Source organism: Dipodomys spectabilis, unplaced genomic scaffold, assembly GCF_019054845.1.
Source record: "Dipodomys spectabilis isolate Male_0828 unplaced genomic scaffold, ASM1905484v1 ptg000533l, whole genome shotgun sequence".
Taxonomy (NCBI): Eukaryota; Metazoa; Chordata; class Mammalia; order Rodentia; family Heteromyidae; genus Dipodomys; species Dipodomys spectabilis.
Genome location: NW_024871210.1, coordinates 4,685,436 through 4,709,570, shown reverse-complemented (window position 1 = coordinate 4,709,570; position 24,135 = coordinate 4,685,436). Strand labels below are relative to the sequence as shown.

At 38.6% G+C, this 24,135-nt stretch overlaps 1 pseudogene; it reads left to right on the top strand.

Annotated features, from left to right (window-relative positions):
- The first annotated feature begins 19,300 nt into the window (after positions 1–19,300).
- Positions 19,301–23,497, top strand: LOC122099793 (annotated as a pseudogene).
- The last annotated feature ends 638 nt before the right edge of the window (positions 23,498–24,135 follow it).

Here is a 24,135-nt window from a genome sequence, read left to right as displayed (position 1 = left end):
GACCAATAGCCATCTAATCTTCCATAAGGGAGCTAAAAAAATAGAATGGAAGAACGACAGCCTCTTCAGTAAATGGTGCTGGAAAAATTGGTTAACTACTTGTAGAAAACCTAAGCTAGATCCTTATATATCACCCTGCACCAGTATCAACTCCAAATGGATCAAAGAACTCGAAGTAAAGCAGACACTCTGAAAACATTACAGGATGGAATAGGAGAAACCCTAGGTCTCCTTGGGTCAGGCCGAAATTTTCTGAATAGAGACCCGGAAACACAACAAATCAAAGAAAGGTTGGACAAATGGGATTGCATGAAGTTGCAGAGCTTCTGCATGGCAAAGGACATAGCTAGCAAGATCAATAGAAAGTCTACGGATTGGGAGAAGATCTTCATTAGCCATACAACAGACAAGTGTCTCATATCTAAAACATATTTGGAACTCAAATAATTAAATCCCCCAACAACAAATCCTCAAAGAAACAACTGCCTAATAAATAAGTGGGCTAAAGACTTAAAGTGCAACTATTTTGAAGAAGAAAGAAGGATGGCCAATAGACACATGAAGAAATGCTCAACATCCTTAGCCATAAAAGAAATGCAAGTCAAAACAACATTGAGATACCACCTCACCCCAGTTAGCTGAGGCTGGTGGTACACCTTCTGGTATGGGGTGTACTGAGCATCAGTGTTGATTTCTCAGAATATGACGGAGAGTACTCCAGTGGTCTTCCTATGCGGGATCCTATGTCACAGGGGAGAAGATTTTTCAGTTTGAGAATTTTAGGACATTGTTCTTCCATCCTGCAATAAAGGAGTATACAGGACAGAGAACTTTCAGCAAACACACATAGATTGATAGCCACAGACACTTCCCTCACATGTGCGACATCTCTCAAAAATGACCTTTTAAGGATGTCCCAGAAGACATATGAAGGAGGCCCCAATGACCTCTCAATGAAGTCCCAGAATGCTCCAGATGACCTCCAGAGGGTATCTTATATAGTCTTTTGAGGAGGCCCAATATTACCTCTGGAGGAGGTAAAGATAAACTCACAAAGAGGTTCCAGATGGCTTCTCAGGTTACCCCAGATGACTCCAAAGGATGTCAGAGATGGCCCCTTTGATGAAGCCCCTGATGATCTCCAGATGAGGTCCCGATGGCTTCCAAGCTAGGTCCAAATGAACTCTGGAGGAATTCCCTGAGACCTCTTGCGGAAGTCCCTGATGACCCTCTCGAGAAAGCCCCAAATTATCTCCTGAGAAGGTTCCAGATTGTTTCTTAAGGAAGCCAAGATTACCTCCAGAGGGGGTTCGAAATGGTTTCTCAAAGAAGCCCCAGATAGCCTCCATAGGAGACCTGAGACAGCTTAACAAGTTAGCCCAAGATGGCCTCAATAGGAGTTCTCAGATGGCCTCTCAACTAGGTGCCAATTGACCTCATTGGGCCTCCATGAGAGTTGACCTCCAGATGAGGTCCCAATGGACTCTCGAGTTAGTCCCACATACTCTTTCGAGAAAGCAGCAGTTTACTTCAGAGAATGTCCCAGATGGATTTTGGAGGGTGCTTTAGATGTTCTCTACAGGAGGACGCCCTAAATTGCTTTCAGAGGAGATCCAGATGACCTCTGGAGGAGGTTCAGGATGTCCTCAAAAGGAGGCCCAAGATGACCTCTAAAAGTGTCCCAGATAGCTTCTTAGTGAATTCCCAGATTACTTCTGGAGGAGGTCCTAAATGGTCTCTCAATGAGGCTCTAGATGACCTCTAAAGGAGGACACAAATGACCTCCAGAAGAGGTCCCAGGTGTCCTCTACAGGAGGCCCAAGATGATTTCCAGAGGAGGTCCTAGATGGACACTTAAGGAACCCACAGATAACCTCGAGAAGCCAGTTGCTGTCCTTCCCCTCCTGCTATCCTTAGGTCTTTCCTCTCTTTCCCCCTCTGTTGTGCTGAACATGCAGCCTAGATATTGGCTCTGCCACTGCCCCAATACAAAGAGTCTCCTGCATAACAGTTTTCAACCATCTCTTACCAAACTATTCACTGCCCATTCCCTTCCTGACCGCACACTATGCAGGACTTGACACTCCAATCCAACCAGCAGCATGCCCCTCCCCCTTTGAAAACATGCCTGGCTCTCCCTGGAAGGCAGGTTCATAGGTACACAAAAATTATTGGGCCCCAAGGATTACTTGGAACCTAATGGTTATTACAGGATCGTCATGTAATCAATAGTTCATTGTGACCCCATTCCCACTGGGAGATAACAAACCAATTGTGATATCACATTGATTTTGTGACAATACAATCACATTGTGACATGCCAAACTTATTATGACAACTTAGAATCTTTGTGACATCACCATCCTTTTGTATATCCATATCCTCATGATGAAAAATAACAATTGAGATCTAACATGCCATTGTAGTATCCCAGATACTTTGTGGCATAATCAGTGTGATTTCACATTGTCATTTTGATATTGTGACATCACCAAAATACATGACATAATACCATCATTTCATCACATTCTCATTGCAATGTCACAGGCATTTTGTGAATGCTTATTCTATGATTTAATTTGATTTCAAATGTGGCATGAGGGTTGGTAATAGACCCCCATTTTCACATCACAAATATTGTGACATCAAAATCCCTTTTGAAAACATACTGCCATTGTGATATCACTATACTACTGTAGTATCACAAAACCTTCCTGTAACTTCCTGTAACTTTTCTGACATATTATCATTGAGATACCTTAGGACCATTGTGAGCTCATAATCTGCTTTTACATCATAATATTTCTGGTATTACATGTGTTATCAGAAATTCACTGTGACATCACACTGCCAGAAGTCATGACTATTGTTTCACATCATGACATCAAAAATTATTCAAACTTCTAAAAAATTGAGAAAATAGGCCTTTTCTAAACATCATATTTCATTTGTGAAGTCATACACTCATTGGGAATTAATGACAATTAAGATACAGCATGGCATTTTGACATCATTAACCCATTGTGAAATCAAAAACCTACTGTGACATCATAACCATTATGGCATCACCTACCAGTTGTGACATAAAAGCAATATTATGACTTAATATTGTGACGTCACATTGCCATTGTGATATTGATACCTTATTGTGTTTTGAAAACACTACTATGACCTCATACTATTTTAGAAAATTCATCGCCTTTGGGATGTTGTTTCTTTTATGAACTAGTATCCTTATTGTGAACAACTAGGAATTGATATTAGTCTTATGATATTACAAACTCGTTGTGAGATGACAAACTCATTGTGAACTCATCATGGTAGCATCAAAACCCATTCTGACATAACATTGCATACTGCATCATAGAATCATGGCATTATGACATAACATTGTCATTATGAAGTCATAGATACATTATGAATGCCTCTTTTGTAATTTCATTCTATTTCAAATGTGGCATGTGTATTGATATCAGAAAATAATTGTGATCTTATATTCATAGTAACATCACAAATATTTGGTGACATCATAACCATCATGGCATTATAAACCAATTGTGACATTAAAACTGTATTATTACATAATGTTGTCACATCATATTGCCATTATGATATAATTTTTCCATTGTGTTTTACCAAACCTATTATAGCCTCATAATATTTTAGAAAATTTATGGCATGTGGGACTTCAAGCTTCTGTGAACTCTTATCCTCATTGATTACTAGTAGCAATTGACCTCGGGAAGTGGCCACAGTTGGCCTCTTCAGGAGCCCCAACGACTTGTGGAGGAGGTCCCAGATGCTCTCTTACGGGAACCCCAGATGAACTCTGGAGGAGGTCCTACATGGCGTCTTGAAGTGGCCCCAGATGAACTCCACATTAGGTCTCACACAGCTTCCAGGAGTTTGCAGATGACCTGTGGAGGAGTTTTCAGATGACCTACTGAAGAGGCCCAAAATGACCTCTGAAGGAGGTCCCCAATGGCCTCTTAAGGAGATCAGAGATGACCTCTTGAAGAGGTCCCAGATGATCTATGGAGGAAGCCATAGATGACCATTGGAAGAGGTGCCTGATTGCCTCATGATGAGGCCCCAAATGAACTCCAGAAAATGTTCCAAATAACCTCAAGAGGTGGTCTCAGATGACCTTTCAAGTCAGGCCCAGAGGCTTTCTCAAAGAATCATCTCAAAGAACCTACCTCGGGAGAGGTAGCTTCTGAAGGAAGCACCAGATGACCTCCAAGGAGGTCCCAGATGGCTTCCAAAGGATCGCAGAAGACCTCTAGGGAGGTTCCCCAAAATAATCTGCCAATCTTGCTCTAGACACACCCCAAGAATTCTACATGTTTCATGTCCTCACTCATCCTCAGGAAACAAATATATGAAAGAGGCTGTGAATCCTGAGAGTTGAGACACTCACCTATGAGGGAGTTTTCCAGGGGCCATGTCCTGATGACATTCAGATGGATTATCTTGCTGGATCGTCCAAAAATTATTTCCTCTAAAGCACGAGACAATCCATCGAGACATACTAAGATAATTTTTTACACTAGAAGGGGCATATAACTACCTTGTCCTGGGCTGATACCCATAGCCAAGAACAGCCTTGACCACCAATCCTCAGACATCCAATGGACAGCCTCTCCCTTTGTTAATTGGTCTGCAAACCATTCACACTTAAAACTAAAGCTCCAGACTTTTTCTTTTACCCTTCCTCCCTCCTTATCTACAGACTTGTCCTTTCTAAGTCTTTCCCTTTTGCCCTTCCACCAATTCCTTAATTGCTTCAGGTCTCTCCAATCTCCAAGGACCTAACCTGCTCTGTTCTAATGTCAAATTGTTGTACTTCCCCTCTGGCTGTTGGTCATCTTCCTCTCCTCCTAGGTCTTTCCCCTCCTGTTTTGTCACCACTTCCATATTTCCATGTTGTTTTTTTAAATTAAATTTCAATCTTTTATTTTTAATTGTGAAAATAACATACTGAGGGGTTACAATTACATGGGCAAGATAATGAGTACTCTTATCGAGTACTGTTGCTTCCTCCTTTGTTTTCCCTTCCCATCACTTCCCATCTCCCTCCCCACACCTCTCTCACGTACTCTCACCCCCCACTCTCCACAAAGTTGTAAAGTTCATTTTTCGAAAAAACCACTTGTACATCTCATTGTTGCAAAGGTCCACCTGTATCCCTATTTAAAACATATGCTTTTTCCCTTCCCCTCCACAAATTATACCAACATAAATTTCTTTGTTGCTTTGTATGTCCCTCCCCACGTTATAATCCCTGCTTTCATTGTATTTGATGTTGGTATAATTTGTGAAGGGGAAGGGCAAAAACAAACCTTTTATATAGGGATACAGATGGACCCATTGCAACAATGAGATGTACAAGTTGTTATGCTGAAAAATACACTTTACAACTTTGGCTGTGAGGGGGTGAGGGAGGATGGGGGATGGAAGATGGGAAGCAATGGGAAGGGGAAACAAAGGAGGAAGCAACAATGGTTGATAAGAAATGTACTCATCACTTTGCCTTGTAATTGTAACCCCTCTGTACAGTATTTTCACAATATTTTTTTAAATACAGTGAAAGCAGGGGATATGCCAGGGGGAAGAGACATACAAAGCAACAAAAATATCATCTTATAAATATGTTAGAAAAAATCACAAGAAAGAAAAACCATTTGAATCTTTATCTTGATTTTCATTTCACCTAACATCAACTTATCTGACTTTTTCTACTTGTCTAAGACATACACAAGTTATTGCAAATAATGGAAACCACAGGACCTATGTTTTTTGGGCCTGGCTTCCTTCACTTCACATAATGTTTTGCAAGTCTTTCCATTTCTAAAGAAATGGTGCAATGCCATTTTTTCTGATGGAGGCATAGAATTCCATTGTTTATGTGTACCAAATTTTCTTGATCCATTCATCTAATGAAGGGCATCTAAGTTGAGAGATCACAGTCCCTTTGTGTACCTATATGCTCATTGTGAAATAAGGAAATTTAGCTCAGACATGCCATAATAATGGTTGATGTATAATGTGTTCCTTGCTCATGTCATTGTAATTCCTCTATACAGTATTTTCACAATCAAAAAGTAAATCGACATCATCTCCACTGTGCCATCACATTTTCACTAAAACACCATCAGTTAATTGTGACATAACCAAATTTCCATGACATCATAGCATTGTCATTGCCTTGTCTTTGGGATGTCATAGACAAAGTATAAATGACTATTCTCATTTCGTTCTATTTGGAATGTATTCTGTAGCCAAAACCCATGGTAACTGCATAACCATTGTGACATAACAATCCCTTTGTAACATCACATTGACATTGTGATATCACTAACCCACTATGACATCACGAGCCTGTCCTCTCATAAATTGTGTGACATGCTTCAATTGTGATATCTTATGCACCTTGTGAGATGATTACCTGGTTTTGACCTCAAAACATTTCATGTATGACATGATATCAGAAATTCATCTTGACTTTAAGATCCCTGTGGCATCACCCTACTAGACATAATGACTATAGTGTCACATTGTGACATCAAAAACTTGTTAGGACTTCATCACTTTTGTAACAACACGTGCATTTGGAGACATCACAGTCTCTTGTGAGCTCATATACTCATTGTGGGTCAATGCAAATTGAGATCTAGAATGCCATTGTGACATCATCAACCCATTGTAATAATACAAAACTATAATTTGCTTATCACCAGTATGGCATAACCAACTGTGGCTTCAAAATATTACCTTGAGATGATATTGTGACATCATGTTGACATTGTGATATCACTATCCCATTGGTTTTTCACAAACCTATTACAAATTACATTTTAGAACAGTCATGGCCTTTGCGATTTGCACTCCTTTTCTTAACTCCTATTCTCATTTTGAACTATAATCCATTGCAATTGTACACTTAATTGTGATATTACATAATTGTTGTGACATCACAAACCCAAGGGGACATCATTACCACTGTGTTATCACAAACCCTTTGTGATATCACATTGCTGTTTTGATATCATAATCACATTGAGACATCACCAAATTATTATGAACTTTTAACTTCTTTCAAAAAACAAATGGCCTTTCTGGCATCACAGTCCCTTTGTTTACCCATATCCTTATTGTGACTTCATGACAATTGAGACATGTCATGTCATTGTAACATCACAAACACTTTTTGACATTATCACCAGTATGACACCACATTGTTGCTATGATACCGTCATCTCATTTGTTGCATGACAAAACTACATTTACATCATAGGATTGTGACAACTCATTGACATTGTGACTTCATAGACACATTGTGCATGTCTATTCTGTGATTTCACTCTATCAAATATGTAATAGGAGTTGATTTCAAATGCCATTGTGGCATTTGGGTTGATGCCAGAAGCCTATTTTGATCTCATTACCATTGTGAAGTCACAATCCCTCTGTGACATCACATTATCATGTGATATCACTAAACTGAGACATCACAAATCTGTCCTCATAACTTTTGTGACAAGCAGCCATTGGTATATCTTAGGCCCTTTGTGAACTCATAATCAGTTGGGACCTCATAAAATTTCTGGTATGATATATGATATCAGAAATACACTGACATCATGAAAACTGTGTCATCAAAGTGCCAGATGTCATGACCTTTGTGTCACATTGTGACTTCATAAACCTGTTAGGAAGTAATCACATTTGTGACAACATATGCCTTTGTACATATCACAGTCTTTTGTGAATTCATATAGTCATTGTGAGTAAACGAAAATTGAGATCCAGAATGCCATTGTGACATTAAAACTCATTTTGACATCACAAAACTTTTGTGACCTCACCATTTTGGCTTCATCAACTAATTGTGCCATCAAAACAAGATTATGATGTGATTCTCTGACATGACATTGCTGTTAACACTATCACATTGTCACTTCCCAGACCTATTATGACCTTTTAGCACCTTTGAAAAAACACATGACCTTTGTGACATCACACTCTGTGTACTCATATCTTCATTGTGACCTAATGACAATTGTGATCAGACATGCCATTGTAATATCACAAACACTTTGTTGCATCATCACATGTGACATCAAATTGTCTCAGTCACACAATCCACTCATGGGACATCAGCAAAGTACAATGACATGAAAGCATTAGGTTTTCACACTGTCTTTGTGATATTATACACACATTACAAATGTCTGTGCATTGTTTTCATTTTATATTAAATTTGGCATGTGAGTTGACATTAGAAACCCATGTGACATCACACTTATTGTGACCTTATAATCACTCTGTGAAATCACATGGACATTGCAATATCACTAACTCACTGTGACATCACAAATCTGTCCTGCTTTCATATGCTGCCATCGTGAAATCTAAGTCTCTTTGTGAGCTCATAATCTGTTTTTGACCTCATAATATATCAAATATAGCATGTAATATCAGAAATCCACTGTGATATCATGACCATTGTGACATCACACTGCCAGCCATCAAGAACCTTGGATCACATTGTGACATCAGCACATTGTTAGGAATTCATTCCATTTGTGATAACAGGTGTCCAAGGAAATATCTCAGACTCTGTGTGAATTCATAAACTTATTGTGAATTAATGACCGTTGATATCAATGCTATTCTGACAAACCCAACCGAATGTGACATCAGAAATTTATTTTCACCTTATCATAATATGTTATCACCTCCAAATTGTAATATAAATACCTTACTATGATGTGATATTTTGAAATCATGACAATATGGTATCTTTGTGCCATTGTGTTTTCACAAACCTATTATGACCTCATAATAATTTAGAATATTCATGGACTTTGAGACCTGCAGCTTCTTCTGAGAACTCACAGCTTCATTGTGAACTAGTAAAATTGAAAGTGAATAGGTAGGGCTGAGAAGGTGGCTCAGTGGTTAAAGCACTTGCCTTGCATGCCTGAGGCCCTTGGTTCGATTCCTCAGCACCACATAAGCAAAAAAGAAAAAAGCCGGAAGTGGCGCTGTGGCTCAAGTGGTAGAGCGCTAGCCTTGAGTTGAGCTGAAGAGCTGAGGGACAGATCCCAGGCCCAGAGTTCAGGAACCATGACCGGACCCAAAAAATAAAAAATAAAAAAAAGAAAGTGAATAGGTAATTGTTATATTACAAACTTTTTGTGACATCACTAACCCATTGTGATCTCATCACCACTGTGACATCACAAATCCATTTGACATCACATTGCTCTTATGACATCATGATCACATTGGGACATCCAACACTTGTTGGGACCTCTAAGCACCTTTAAAAAATGCATGGCCTTTATGACATCACAATCTCTTTGTGTAACCATCTGGACATTGTGAACTAATGGCCATTGAGATAAAAACATGTCTTTGTAACATCACAAACACTTGTGATGTTACTTGTGATGAGTGTGTGGCATACTATTGTCATTATAACAGCATCAAGTCATTGTGACATCCCAGAATAAAATAGTATCATAGCATTATAACATCACAGAGTCAATATGAAGTCAAAGAAACATAGTGAATGGATATTATGTATTTTCATTCTATTTCTCAAAGGGCATCTGGGCTGATATCAGAAACCTATTCTGACCACACAACCATTGTGACATCAGAACCCTTTGTTATATCACATTGCCATTGTGATATCACAAACCCACTGTGACATGACAACCTTGTCCTGTCATTATAAATTTAGTGGCATGCTTCCATTGTGGTACCTTAGGACCTTTGTGAGCTCATAATCTGTTCTGGACCTCTTAATATTTCAGCTATGACATAAGATATCATAAATGAACTGTGATACAATGACCTTTATGATATTCCACTGCCTCATTTCATGACCATTGTGTCACATGATATTGTATCACAGGTATGTAACATCACAAAACAGGACTTCATTACATTTGTTACAACACATCTCTGTAGACACCACAGTCTCTTTGTGAAGTCATATTCATTGTGCATTACTGATTTTTATGTTTCAGCAAGCTATTGTGAAACCATGAACTTATTGTGATATTACAAACCTATTATGACATCTTCACTATTATGGCATCATGAACTAGTTGTGACATTAAACATTATTATCACATGATACAGTTACTTAACATTGCCATTGAGATATCATTGTCTCGTATTTTCACAAACATAGTATCACTTTCTAACTCTTTAAGAAATCCATTGCCTTTGTGACTTCAAGATCCCTCTGTGAACTCATATCCTTATGGTTAAATAGTAGCAATTGAAATTTGAGATGGCATTGTGATATAATAACTCATAGTGATATCCCAAAAGATTTGTAACCTCAACACCAATGTAAAATCACAAACTCATTATGACATCAGATTGTTGTTGTGACATCATGATCACATGTCATCTCAAACATATGACCTCTTAGCACCTTTTAAAAAAAACACATGTCTTTTGTGGCTTTGTGACATCACAGTCCCTATCCATATCCTCATTGTGAACTAATGACAATTGAGACCACACATGCCATTATAACATCATAAGCCCTTTGTGACATCATGTAAACTGTGACATATTATTCTCATGATGACACCATCAGCTCATTTTGACATCATAAAACAGCAATGGTACTATAACATTAAGACATCACATAGTCATTGTGATATAATAGATACACTGAGAATGCTTACTGTGTGATTTCATTCTATTTCAAATGTAGCACTTCTGTTAATATCAGAAACCCATTGTGACCTCATAACCATTGTGATGTCACAATCCATTTGTGACTTCACATTGCCGTGATGATATCACTACCACAGTGTAACATCATAAACCAGTCTTGTTCTCATAGCTTTGTGGCATGCTGTAATTGTGATATATTGGGCCTTTTATGAGCTCATAGACTTTCAAGCTCATATTTCAGGTATGGCATGTGATATCAGAAATCCATTGTGACATCATGACCTCTGTGCCATCACACTTCCAGACATCATGACCATTGTGTCTCATTGGGACCTCCCAAACCTGTTAGGACATCATCACATTTGTGTTTGGAGACATCTTATTCAATTTGTGAACTCAAATACTCATTTTGAGTTAATGATAATTGAGATTTTGCATGTATTTTTGACATCATAAACCCATTGCAACATCACAAATCTACTGTGCCTCATCACAAATTTTGCATCACCAATTACTTGTGACACTAAAATATTATGGAAGGAGGGCCCAGATGGCAACACATCAGTCATGAATCACCACATCTCTCTGCTAGCAAATATAGTTCAAGTTCCAATTGTTTCCACAGAAGACTATCCACAGCAAAATGATGAACACCCAGAGAAAAACAGGAGGTGTAATCAACAAAAGGATAATATTTAAGAACAGAAAAGCATGAAGACATTCTCCATCCATTGAAAGTGGCGCAACTCAATGACAAATTGTGGCCTAGCCCAGTCTGGGGTTGCCAGAGACCCCAAAGCCACCATGGATTATCTGCAGAATGCTAGTGCTGCAGATGTCCAAGGTGCTGGACCCGGTGAGTATAAATAGAGAATCCTTGGAGTTTGGAAAATGAACTAAGACTCTTCCCACATCATTCATCATCAGAGCAGCTCTGCAGCATCCCACCAAGGCCAACCAGAATGAAAGCCATGGGGGTGGAACCCCGATAAACAGAGGTCTGTCCACAGAATGCCAGTGCAGAGGACTCCCACGGCGCCAGTGCTAAGCCAGAGAGTGCAAACAAAGAATCATCAGACCTCAGAATCTGCACCAAGACTCTTCCCACACCCCTTGCTGGTGACAAAACTCCATGCCATGCCATAGCATGGTCGAGTCTGGAGTTGCCAGGGACCTCAGAGCCACATTGCGTCCTCTGCAGAATGCCAGTATACCAAATTTCCCAGGTGCCTGTGTTAGACCTGGTGATTGTAATCTGAGCAATCTTGGAACTTGGAACCTGCAGAAATTCTCTTCCCACAAACCTCATCAGTGGAGCAGCCCTGAACCATCCCACCAAAGCAATCGGGACCCACAGCTGTGGGGGGAACCCCAGAAATACGGAGGTCTATCCACAGAATACCCCTGCAGAAGACTCCCAAGATGCCATTGCCAACACAGACAGTGCAGAAAAACAAACCTTGGAGTTCAGAAACTGCATGAAATCCCCTAACCCACTGCTTGCCAACAGATCAGCTTCTCGTCTTCCCACCAAAGCCCACCCACCCCCAGAACTAGAGTGCTCCATGCCTTCACAAAACAAGCCTGTGACACTGACCTGGACAGCATAAACAGAGGCAGAGATGGTGTGAAACACAGAACCTAAGCCACCACTACCATGTGGACCAGTTCACAATTATCTCAATGATATTCAGAATATGTTAGAAACCAATGTCCTACAGCACACAGAAACAGATGTGACACAGCATTACTGAAGAGCTCCCAACCTGATCTAAGATAAGTGAGCACTACACAGGGACAGTCTTTTCCCCAAGGGAGTATAGTGCTTGTGGTAACCCCCAAAGTTTGACCCAAATCACTTTCGCTACCACCTGGACTACAAGCCCTACTAAAACTGGAAAATATGTGAGCTCCTCATTAGCCTGTGTAGTACTACCAGCCAACTAGGATTGACCAAGTCTAACCCGGGGAGGGAGCTTAAAGGCTCAAGCCGGGAACAGCACCCGTGGGCAACAACAGTCAGCAGAAGAAATCCGAACTGCATACTCCAAGCAGGAAATCCAGCATCAGAGTTCCCACCTGATCCCAAATAGGGTTTCGCAGTCTGAGGACCAGGAGCAAGGGCCAGGACTTGGAAACTGGTTCTTGAGCTGCATAAACCACCAGTCCTGATTGAAGTGAGAAGCTGAACACATGCCTCAGAAGAGGGTGGAAAGTAGGGAACCACAGCCCCTGTTAACCATGTCCATGAAAATAATGGCAAAAGACCTGTGTATCCAGGGAGGTAGAACCAGAACCACAAATCTCACCAGAGCCTGTCCTGTGTATCTTGGGCAGGGAATTGGACAGCTCAGGGTACCAGTACATGATTACACTCAGGAATTCCTAGATGACTCCAGCAACTGGAGCCAAGAGCACCAATGGAGGGAGCAGGAGCAGTGTAGGCTGCTTAGTGCTTGGTTGAAGATGGGAACTGCCTGTGAGCTCCAGAAAACAGCTGACAGTCCTATGTGCATCAGATTAGAAGCTGGAGGCCTCTCTCCTACCAGAATTGAGACTAGGTAAAGACTCAGCCAATTCAAGGCCAAGAGTGAGTTTCCTCAATTGGTCCAGGAACCAACCAAGAACCAAACAAAGTCAGCTATTGACCAAAGCAGTCAGGGTTTGCGATTGTTCTACAATAATCCTTGAAACCTCATGAAAACTCACAGCAAAAAATTACAAAATTCATCAATAGCCAAGATAGAAAGCCAAACCCAAATACCAACAGCCACCCAGGGAAGAGCTCAGTGAAAGCAAAACAGAAATGGAAGACAAATACTACATCCAAAAGATTTTAGAGATAATGTTCAATTATTAAAGCAAGACATAGATCAGAAATTTGAAGAACAAAAAAATGAATTATCGAAAGAGATACAGGATTTTCAAACAGGAGATGCGTTCAAAAATAGATGCAGTTCTCTGAGAACCAACATAAAAAAAGACAAAGAAGAACACTACATATTAATACTGGGTGCAATTCAAGAAGAGGAGAGTATCACTATGAATTTATACTCCCCAATCCTTGATGCACCCAAATATGTTTGGTAAATACTCTCAGACTTACAGAATAAAATAGATCCAAATACAATAATCCTAGGAGATGTTTATACTCCATAGTCACCAAAGGACAGATCTAGCAATGCGAGGATTCGAAAAGAAGTTTCTCGATTCAATGATGCCATATCTCAAGCAGAATTCACTGGAATCAATCGTGTTTTCTATGTATTTTCTACATGTTCTTCTCAGCAGCCAATGGAATTTTCTCCAAAATAGATTATATCATAGTTCATAGAAAGAATGTAAGCAAGTAAACATGGATAGACATATTCCCTTGTAATCTATCCAACCACAGTGGAATCAAGCTAGTTCTCAATAACAAAGCACTTGAAACTAATCAAATACATGGAAAAAGAACATATACTTCTGAGCAACACCTGTGTAACAGAAGAAATTAAAGAAATTAAAAGTTTCCAAAATTCATTGAAAATGAATACAAATCATCAAAAAAATAGTTGTGGGACACAGGAAAGGAAGAGTTAAGGGGCAAAATCTTTCTCTCAACGAATACATCGAAAAACTAAATATTAAACCAGCTGTGTATCCCTGAAATGAATCCTGTTTGATCCTGGTGTATGAATTTTTGGATGAATTGTTGAGGTTGATTGATCAAAATTTTGTGAGAAATTTTGCATTGCTGTTTATCAAAGAAATGGGTCCATAGTTCTCTTTCTTGGATGAGTTCCTGTCTGGTTTTTGGGATGACGGTTATGATGGCTTCATAGAAAGAGTTTGGTAGTGTACTTTCTCTTTCAAATTCATTGAAGAATTGGAGGTGTATTGGTGTGAGTAGTCCTTTGAAGCTTTGTAGAATTGCTCTGGAAATCCATTTGGTCTTGGGCATTTCTTAGATGGGAGGTCTTGTATTGTTGTTTCTACTTCAATGCTTGATATGTGCCTGTTAAGATGGCTTAACTCATCTTGGTTTAGTTTTGGTATGTTGATATTTACTAGGAAAAGGTCCATTTCTGCCAACTTCTCAAACTTATTAGCATAATGGTTTGAGAAGTATTCCCTTATAATCTTCTGAATCTTGGTTGTTTCTGTGGTGATGTTGCCATTATCATATCTGAGTATATTTATTTGGCTGTGTTCTCTTCTTTTTCTTATCCGATTTGCTAAGGGTCTGTTGATTTTGTTAATTTTTTCGAAGAGCCAACTCTTTGTTTTGTTGATTCTTTCTATTCTTTTTTTATTCTTTTTTTTTTTTTGGATTCTAATTCATTTAATTCTGATTTAATTTCAGTTATTTCTTTCTGTCTACTGGATTGGGGTTTAAATCTTGCTGCTCTTTCTCAAGCAGGCTCAGATGTCTCCATAAAATTGTTGGTTTCAGATCCCTCCAATTTTTTGAGGTAGGAACTCAAAGCTATGAACTTGCCTCTGAGTACTGCCTTTGCTGTGTCCAAGAGGATTTAGTAATTTGTGTGTTCATTTTTGTTGAATATCACGAACATTTGGATTTCCTTTCTAATCTCTGTAATGTCCCACTAGTCATTCACCAGTTTGTTGTCCAGCCTCCATGTGTTTCAGGACTTTGGTGGCTTTTGGTGTTGAGTTCTAATTTTATTCCCTTGTGTCTTGAGAGAGTGCAAGGTACAATTGCAATGTTTCTGAATTTGGACGTTTGTTTTGTGACCTAAAGTGTGTTCTGTTTTTGAAAATGCCCCATGTGCTTGAGAAAAAAACTGGATTCTGGTGCTGCTGGGTGAAATATTCGGTAGATGTCTGTCAAATCTAGTTGATCTATGCAGGTTTTTAGACGGTGATTTCTCTGTTGAGTTTTTGCCAAGTTGATCTATATAGTGGGGATAGTGGTGTGTTAAAGTCCCCAGGAATTAATGTCTTAGATCTATATGAGACTTGAGGGAAAGTAGTGTTTCTTGGATAAATGTGGGCGCTCTGTTGTTTGGCGAATAGATATTTAGAATTTTAATATCCATCTGAAGGAGAGATCCCTTAATTTGAATGTAGCAACTTTCTTTATCTCTTCTCATGAATTTTAATTTGAAGTCTATTTTATCTGATGTAACTATTGAAATTTCTGCCAGTTTATGGAGGCTCTTTATTCCAGCTTTTCACTTTCAAAATTTTTGATTTTATGGGCTAGGTGTGACTCCTGAAGGCAGCAGATACAAGATTCTTGTTTTTCAATCCAACTACTTAGTCTATATGGCTTAATTGGAGATTTAATTCCAGTAATACTGAGAATTAAGACTGAAAGGTGTTTGGTAGTTCCTGCCATGTTATCCACCTTCTTGGGGTTTGGGACAACTGGTTTTTTCCTATGGTTCTTGGATTCTCAGTTTGGGTGCAGTTTCTTTAGAGTTAATTTTTGTTTTGTTGGCTTTCTATGTCTAGGACATCTTTATCTTTTGTAGGGCTGGTTTGATTAAGAGCTATTGTTTCAGTTTTTGTTTGCTATGGAAGGTTTTTACTAGACCTTCAGTTATGAAGGAGAATTTAGTGGGGTACAGTATTCTTCGTTAATATTCAATTTCAGGGTTTGGCATACATCATTCCAGGCTCTTCTTGCTTTAATTGTCTCTGCTGAGCCATCTGAGGTTATTCTAATTGGGTCCCTTTATAGAGAATTGATGTTTTCTTCTTAATAGCTTAAAGGATCTTTTCCTGGGTTTGAATTGCTCCTGTACGGATTATAATTTGACAATGGGCTATTCGGTTCTGGTCAGGTCTATTTGGGGTTCTAACAGCTTCTCATCTCTAAATAAGACTATCTTTTGCATATTAGTGAAGTTCTTTTCTAGGATCCTATTAAATAAATCTCTTAGATCATTATCTTCTGTCTCTAGGTTTTCCTCTATATCCATTATCATCAGATTAAGCCTTCTGATCATTTCTTCCAAATGTGGAATAGATGTAACATGTTTTTTTGGTTTGTCTTGGTTAGTTGTATGTTTTTCTCTGTTATCTAGGCTGTCTTCAATTCCTGAGATTCATTCTTCTGCATAGTCTAACCTACTGTCAAGTTTTTCACTCTGCTTTACTGGCCTTTTCTTCTTATTTTTCGACTTTGATGGCTTCAAACTCTTTGTTGTAGTTTAGTTTTTGATCTTGTATGAACCTTTTATACTTTCTTAATTTGGAGTTCAGTGTTTACTCTCAAATCACTTATTTGATTGATTATGGTTTCCTTGGACTCCCTTTCCTTCTGATGGGCTCCATTCAGCATTCCCTTTGTCGTCTCCCTGGATTCCTTCAGGTGTGTGTTTATGGATTCCATGAATGCCTCTATTGATCATTGCCTATTTTCATCCCATTCATCCAATTCCTGTATTACTCTTTGATTAGCTTCCTCAAGATCCCACTTCCTATCTTTCTCTTCAGCTGCCCTCAGCCTGCTTACACAATTTTTGTCTTTCTCTTTGTTGTTCACAATTGTTCACTCAATCCCTTTCTATTTGACTGTTCTCAGCTTGCTCATGCAATTCCTATGTTAAACTTTGAATGGCTTTCTAACACTCTTAGTCCTTATCTTACTGAGTCCTTTGAAAGTTTTCAATCTTTTCATTCACCACATTTACCAGTTGTGTTTGTAGAGCTTTTTGGGATCTCTTCTCTGGATTATTCATTAACTGTTTTGTCACCTGATTATCATGGGTGGGAGTTGAGATAACCAGACTTGCCATTTTTCTTGTGTTTTTGTGCGCATTTTGTATGAAACTAACAAAAGTTTTGTTTTAGAGCACTATTTTAAGGCAAGCATCAACCAAAGTCCTGTGGTTGCACAGTCAAAATGGCAGCACATACAATCTAGTTCAACAGATTCAATCTATTCAACATCAAACGACTATGGATTAAAGAAATAAGATCACCAAAGAGGGACTCAGCAAACCAGAATGATTAATTTTGGGGAGAATTTTGGGTTAAATAGAATTAGAGGGATGTAGAGCAGTAAAAGGAGAGTGAAGTTAAAGAAGTCCTAATCTCAGAGGGGAAATGGATTGGACAGAATGAGAGGAGTGAGATTAAAAAAACAAGAAAAATGGAAAAACAAAAGTTTAAATTTAAGAAATGAAACAGTTCAAATTATGTAAGAATAAAATAATATTGATAGAAGAAAAAGATAGAACGAGAGTAAGGGAGAAATAAAAAGGGACATGAAAAACTAAAAAATAAAAGTTATTAAAATCGGAATATTTGAAAGTTATATAGGTACAAAGAGATAATACCACTATTAAAAATGAAGCTTAAGGGGCTGGGAAGGTGGCTCAGTGGTAGAGTGCTTGCCTTGCATGCATGAGGCCCTGGGTTCGATTCCTCAGCACCACATAAGCAAAAAGAAAAAAGCTGGAAATGGTGCTGTGGCTCAAGTGGCACAGCGCTAGCCTTGAGCTGAAGAGCTCAGGGACAGCTCCCAGGCCCAGAGTTCAGGCCCCACGACTGGACCCTAAAAAAAAGTGAAGCTTAAGAGGTTGTGAATTGAGTAATACACTTCTGAATTAATTATATACACATTGGGGGGATAAAGTCTAATAATCGATGATGGGAATATATCAGGAGATAAGCAGAATCACAATTAAGTCATGTAAAACAAAAACAGAAAAGAAGACATAAAAAAGAATACGAAAAATAAAAGAAAAAATGTACCAAAAGTTCATAACAGTTTACTTAAAAAAAACACACAAACTCACATATACACCTAAAATAAAAATTATGAGAGAAAAAAATAATAGAAAACATTTTTAAAGAAAATAAAACAAGGCAGACAAAAGAGTTCTATGATTTTTTTGGGGGGTGGAGAGGAAGATCTTGTATCTCCCCTGTGTCTATAATTAGGCTCTTGGTGGAGTTTCTCATCTGCTTGTGGTGTTTGTTTTTCCTGTTGTTTGATTGGTTTCTTAACTCAGTTTGGTTGAGAAGGCAAAAAGTGATTTGCATTGCTAAGGATTTTGTGATCGTCCCCCCAGGCTAGTTCAGTGAGAGAGAGATCTGCTTTGAGTATGAGGGAAGAGGAAGATGTCTATTTACTCTACCTTGGAGTTGATATGATAAGGCTTAGTTCTGGATAGGATGGAGACATATCATCAATCAGTAGCTTTTCCCTGAGGGGCTAGCTCCTGAAAAAACCACAGAGCCCAACTTGGAACCATTCTTAAGGTTTATGTTTACTGAGATTCAATTATTTGTCTAAGCTTCTATCGGGAGAGGCAGACTCTGTCTCTGTTTACCCACTGAAGAAAGACACACTTGCAAGGGCAGAGCTACCCCTGCCTGGGCAGAGTGACTTTCACCTGGGTGGAGCTGAGCCTGGCAGCTCAGGTCATGTAAATGGCTGTTTTTGTATTCTTCCAAGTCCTGAGTTGTAGTTAGCTGCTTAGAAGGGTCTTTGTCAGTATCAAAGATGGAGATCTCTGGTGAGGGGGAGTGGCAGCCTTTTCTTAGGTACTTCGTGAGGACTGAGGATATCATGGCTGTATTCAGACCATAGTCTTGGTTCCTGGGCCGTACCTGGTCTACAATCCTCAGAATGAAGATTTCTGCTACTTTTCAGTTCTTCCTGCTGGTGAGTAAAATCCTCTGGCACACAGCATCTGATATCTATATCCCAGACTCTGTTGGTATGGTGTCCACGGCCACCATTCCACCACAGCCACTGCAGCTGCAGTATCAGCAAGTGCTCAGGTCTGTCTACTGGCTGGACTTTCCCTCTCCGGCCAAACTCTCTGTACTGTTATGGCACAATTGGTGTGATTATCCAGCTTAGGAGTGTTCACGGGAACACTAAGACTGCATTCTATTCGAGAGCTTGTTTATCCTCCAGCTTTTCTTCTGACATCTTCCTCTGGTCTTCCAACATACAGGGGTTATGCCATGGGGAAGGGACATTTAAAGCAACAAATGCATGAAGTACCTTATAGACACATTAGAAAAAAGAGCAAGGGAAAAAACCCACACTTCTGTCCTTATCATAGGGCTCATTTTGCTTAACATATATGACATTTTCTGCTTGTCTCGGACATATACCAGTTATTGGAAAAAAAGGAATCTTGGGACCTATGTTTCTTTGGGCCTGGCTTAATTCACTTAATATATTTTTTTCCAAATCTTTCCATTTCCTAACAAATGGGGCAATGTCATTTTTTCTGATGGAGTCATCGAGCATTTTTGCCTTCTACTTTATTTTTCCCCTCCCACACCCTCATTCCCACATCCTCAACTACAATCCACCTATGCCTTAACACCCCTCTTTAATTGTAAAGTTCATTTTTAATGATCCTAGGTACATTGCTTTTGAACATTTTTGCTTGTCCTAAATAGTCACTTGCTATTCCAAATAAGGGAAACAATGGACCTATGTTTCTTTGGGCCTCGTTTACTTCAATTAATATAAATTTTTTCTGAGCCTATCCACTTCGAACAAACTGAGCAATATCATTCTTTCTGATGAAGGCATAGAATTCCATTTTGTATATATTTACCACATTTTCTTAATCCATTCATCTACTGAGGGGCTTCTGGGTTGGTTCCGTATCTTAGCTATGGCAAATAATGGTGGTAGCTTTAGTATGGTCTTGTATGTGATCATTTGGGTAAATGCACAAAAGTGGGATTGGTGGCTCATAGAAGAGCTCTATATGGCGACTTTTGAGGAACCTCCATACTGCTTTGGGACACAGGTTGACTCATTGTAACAATGAGATATATAAGACACTATGTTGAAAATGAACTTCATAACTTTAGCTTCGTGTGGGGGAGGGGTAGAAAGGAACAGTTGGGAAGATGGGGAAGGAAGAGATCTTAGGGGAAAAAGAGTGGAGGGAGTACCAACGCTCTATAGGAAATGTACTCATTATTTTATTCATATAACTGTAATCCCTCTGTACAGTATCTTTACAATAACAAATATGTATAAAAGAAGGATGTTCTAGCACAGTACTTATAGCATGGTGTCAAGCTCATGGTAGATATCCTGTCCAAAGTAATCTAAAAAGAGAAAATTTGAAAATGTTTCTTCATATTTGAACATTTGTTATAAAGAATCATCCTGATATTGCTGCCAAATTGTCTACTTGTCTCTTTAATGCTCGCAACCTGGTTCCATGAAATCAACTCAGTGATCATATTGCAACTTGTATGGACAAAACTTCCCTTGAAGAGGATGTAGGTAAGCCTGATGATTAAACCCAATCCAAATCAATGTAGGCCATTTGCATCTTTATCCTTCTCTGATGCTAGTTTTCCCTTTGTTTGTACATAACATCATATGGAACGAGAAATACAAGAGTTCTGAAAGTACATGGCAATATATTTCCTCTGAGGAATACTGGGATAAAGGTAAAAAGCTTGTTGAACTTTCTGCATTTTCCATAACTGAATCTCAACTTACCTTGTGCTGTTGAATGATTTCTTCCTTTAGGAGTTAAGTTAAAAATTCTTTGTTCAACTTGGATTGCCTTGTATACTAATATCAATAACATATGAAAATATGCAGTCTTAACTGATTAAAAACCATGTCAAACCTTTAAATGATAGGATTTAGCACATGGCTAAGAACTCATTCTTTTAAATCTTTACTATCCAGCTAAAAGATAGTTGGAAGGCTCATGAAGCCATCAACCTTGATGTTTTCTTATCAATATATAATGTTAGAGCCAATCTAATCTAGCACCTAAATCAAATATGTAACTTTTCCTTTGGCAGAATCCTTGGAAGATCCTAACCCAAGTTTTATTTGGGGCACAATCAAATCATCTGGCAACAACAAGTAAAGTAAATGGTTTTCTTTTGATGTACTATTGTCTATTAAAATTCAAAATAAAGAAATAGGATAAATGAATAACAAATTTTCTGTTCTATATACCCATATATTTATATCACTACAAACGATGTTTTGGATTGCTCTCTGAAATGGTGAGCCTGTGGCAAAAGTCAAGTATAGTTTCACTAGGACCGATAAGAAATGCAATCATCCAATTTACTTCAAAATAGGATTACCTTATCTGAATATTCTTCTCATTCACTTATAATCAATTTAAATGAGGGAAGCCATAGATAACAGTATTATGTTGGGCCAATCGTTTTGTAACCATTTTCATGATTTCAGGATTCACTGATCACCTCAATTATGATAGTGTAAATGGCAATAACTTCAACTAGTAATTGATAGATATATAGACTTATGGGTGGGTTACCATGTCTTCCTCCTGAAATTCATTAATGAATATTATAGGAATGACTATCTGATTTAATATAAAATTAAATGTTAACAGCATTGTCATTCTTGGGAATTAATATAAAATATTTGAGGAGATTCTTGAGATCATTTACAATTTGTACTTTCCAATAAAATGCATTCAGTGCTATTTTCAAGCAGCAATACATACATGGATTTCAAATTTCACATTCCTGTATAAAGTGTAAATACATGTTGGATATGGTATGGATTGGAAAATCAAAATTAGATGTGTAACTCCAAAATTTTGCTATCTCTTAGTATTTATGAGATTGTTTAAAGAATTTTAATTCCAAGAATGAACTTGTCCTTCTAGAGTCACAAATTTGATTATAGTTTTGATTTTATGGAATTTGAAAACATCAATTCTCTCTGACATGGTAAGTTGGCAAATACAGAAAAAAGTGAAAAATAATTTGGTTTCCTTGGAATTCATCATGAGCATTTATTTAATTTGGAATTATGTAATTTGTCTTGGTTGCCAATATGAGATCTTTTCCTTTATATAAGTGAGACAAGAGATTCCAGATGTATTGATAATGTTAAGAATTTTCGCCCCTGCCGCCACGTGTGCCCTCCGCTTGTGCGTGTGCCGGGTGACCCCGGTCGTCATGGAGGCTGACCCAGCCTAGGATCTGGATGAGGAGGAGCAGCTGGCAAGGCCACATCACAAGGAGAAGAAGGAGTTGCAAGCAAAAATTCAAGGCATGAAGAATGCTGTTCCCAAGAATGACAAAAAAAGGAGGAAGCAACTCATCGAAGATGTTGCTAAGTTGGAAAAAGAAATGGAACAGAAACACAGAGAGGAACTAGAGCAATGGAAGCTGGCTTCTAAAGAGAATGAGATAGATTCTATTGCTGTTAACATTTCAAACCTGGTAATTCAGAATCAATCACCTCGGATATCAAAAGCACAAAATAGATGGGGGAAAAAAAGCTGCATTGAAAAAGGAACTGGAAGAGAGGATAGCCGAAGCACTAATTGAGAACTTATCTGGCACTATACATGTGGAAAATGAAAAAACTTACTGAAATACGTCAGCCAGGGAGTTGTAAATGAAGCAGATTCTGTTTGATGGCCACTGTATGTATAGAGCCATCGAGGACCAGCTGAAAACACAGGACTACACCCTGACTGTGGCTAAGCTGAGAAGTCAAACTGCTGAGTACATGCAGAGCCACGGGGACGACTTCTTGCCATTTTTAACAAACCCCAATACAGGAGACATGTATACACCAGAAGAGTATGGCAAGTACTGTGATGATATTGTAAACACAGCTGCATCGGGAGGTCAGCTTGAGCTCTGTCTCACATTTTAAAAACACCAATAGAGATAATACAGGCAGTTTCACCTATTGTAGTGGGTGAAGAATATCCAAAAAAAAAAACCCACTAATACTTGTATATATGAGGCATGCAAATGGCTTAGGAGAACATTTTAATTCTGTTGCACAGTTGGTGTGAACACAGCTACTCAAAATTGCAACTAGTTTGTAGTGTTATACAAGTATATGTGTGCTGATCTGATTTTCCTATCAAGTGCTAGATTGTTGTCAGTTGTGAAAACACAACTACCTTAAATCAGTTTTAAGAGTAAGTTTACTGACAGGCTTTTAGAAATATATTTTTACGAGTGTCCACTTAGTGGTATATTTGCAATTTTGTAAGTCTAAAATGGAGAGCATCCTTTGTTGATGAACATGGTACCTGTTCTGTGATATTTTTATTTATATGGAATCTCAGACATTCTATTATTTTTAGGAATAAATTATGTTTTAAATTTTGTCTCCACTACTAAAAATTTACCTAAGTAATCATTTCAATGTAATTTTCCTCAAAGAAGTAAAATGACTCAGTCTCTGTCATTGCTGTGATATAGTTTGATATAATTAGGGCTCAGAAAGTGGATGTTATTGCTGGATGCCAGTGGCTCACACCTGTAATTGTAGTTACTCAGGAGGCTGAGGTCTGAGGGTTACAGTTCAGAGCCAGTCTGGGCATGAAAGTCTGTGAGACTCATCTCATAAACTATTCAGAGAATGCTGGAAGTGGTGTTGTGGCTCAAGTGGTAGAACTCTAGCCTTGAGCAAAAAAAGCTCAGGGACAGAATGTAGGCACTGAATCCAAG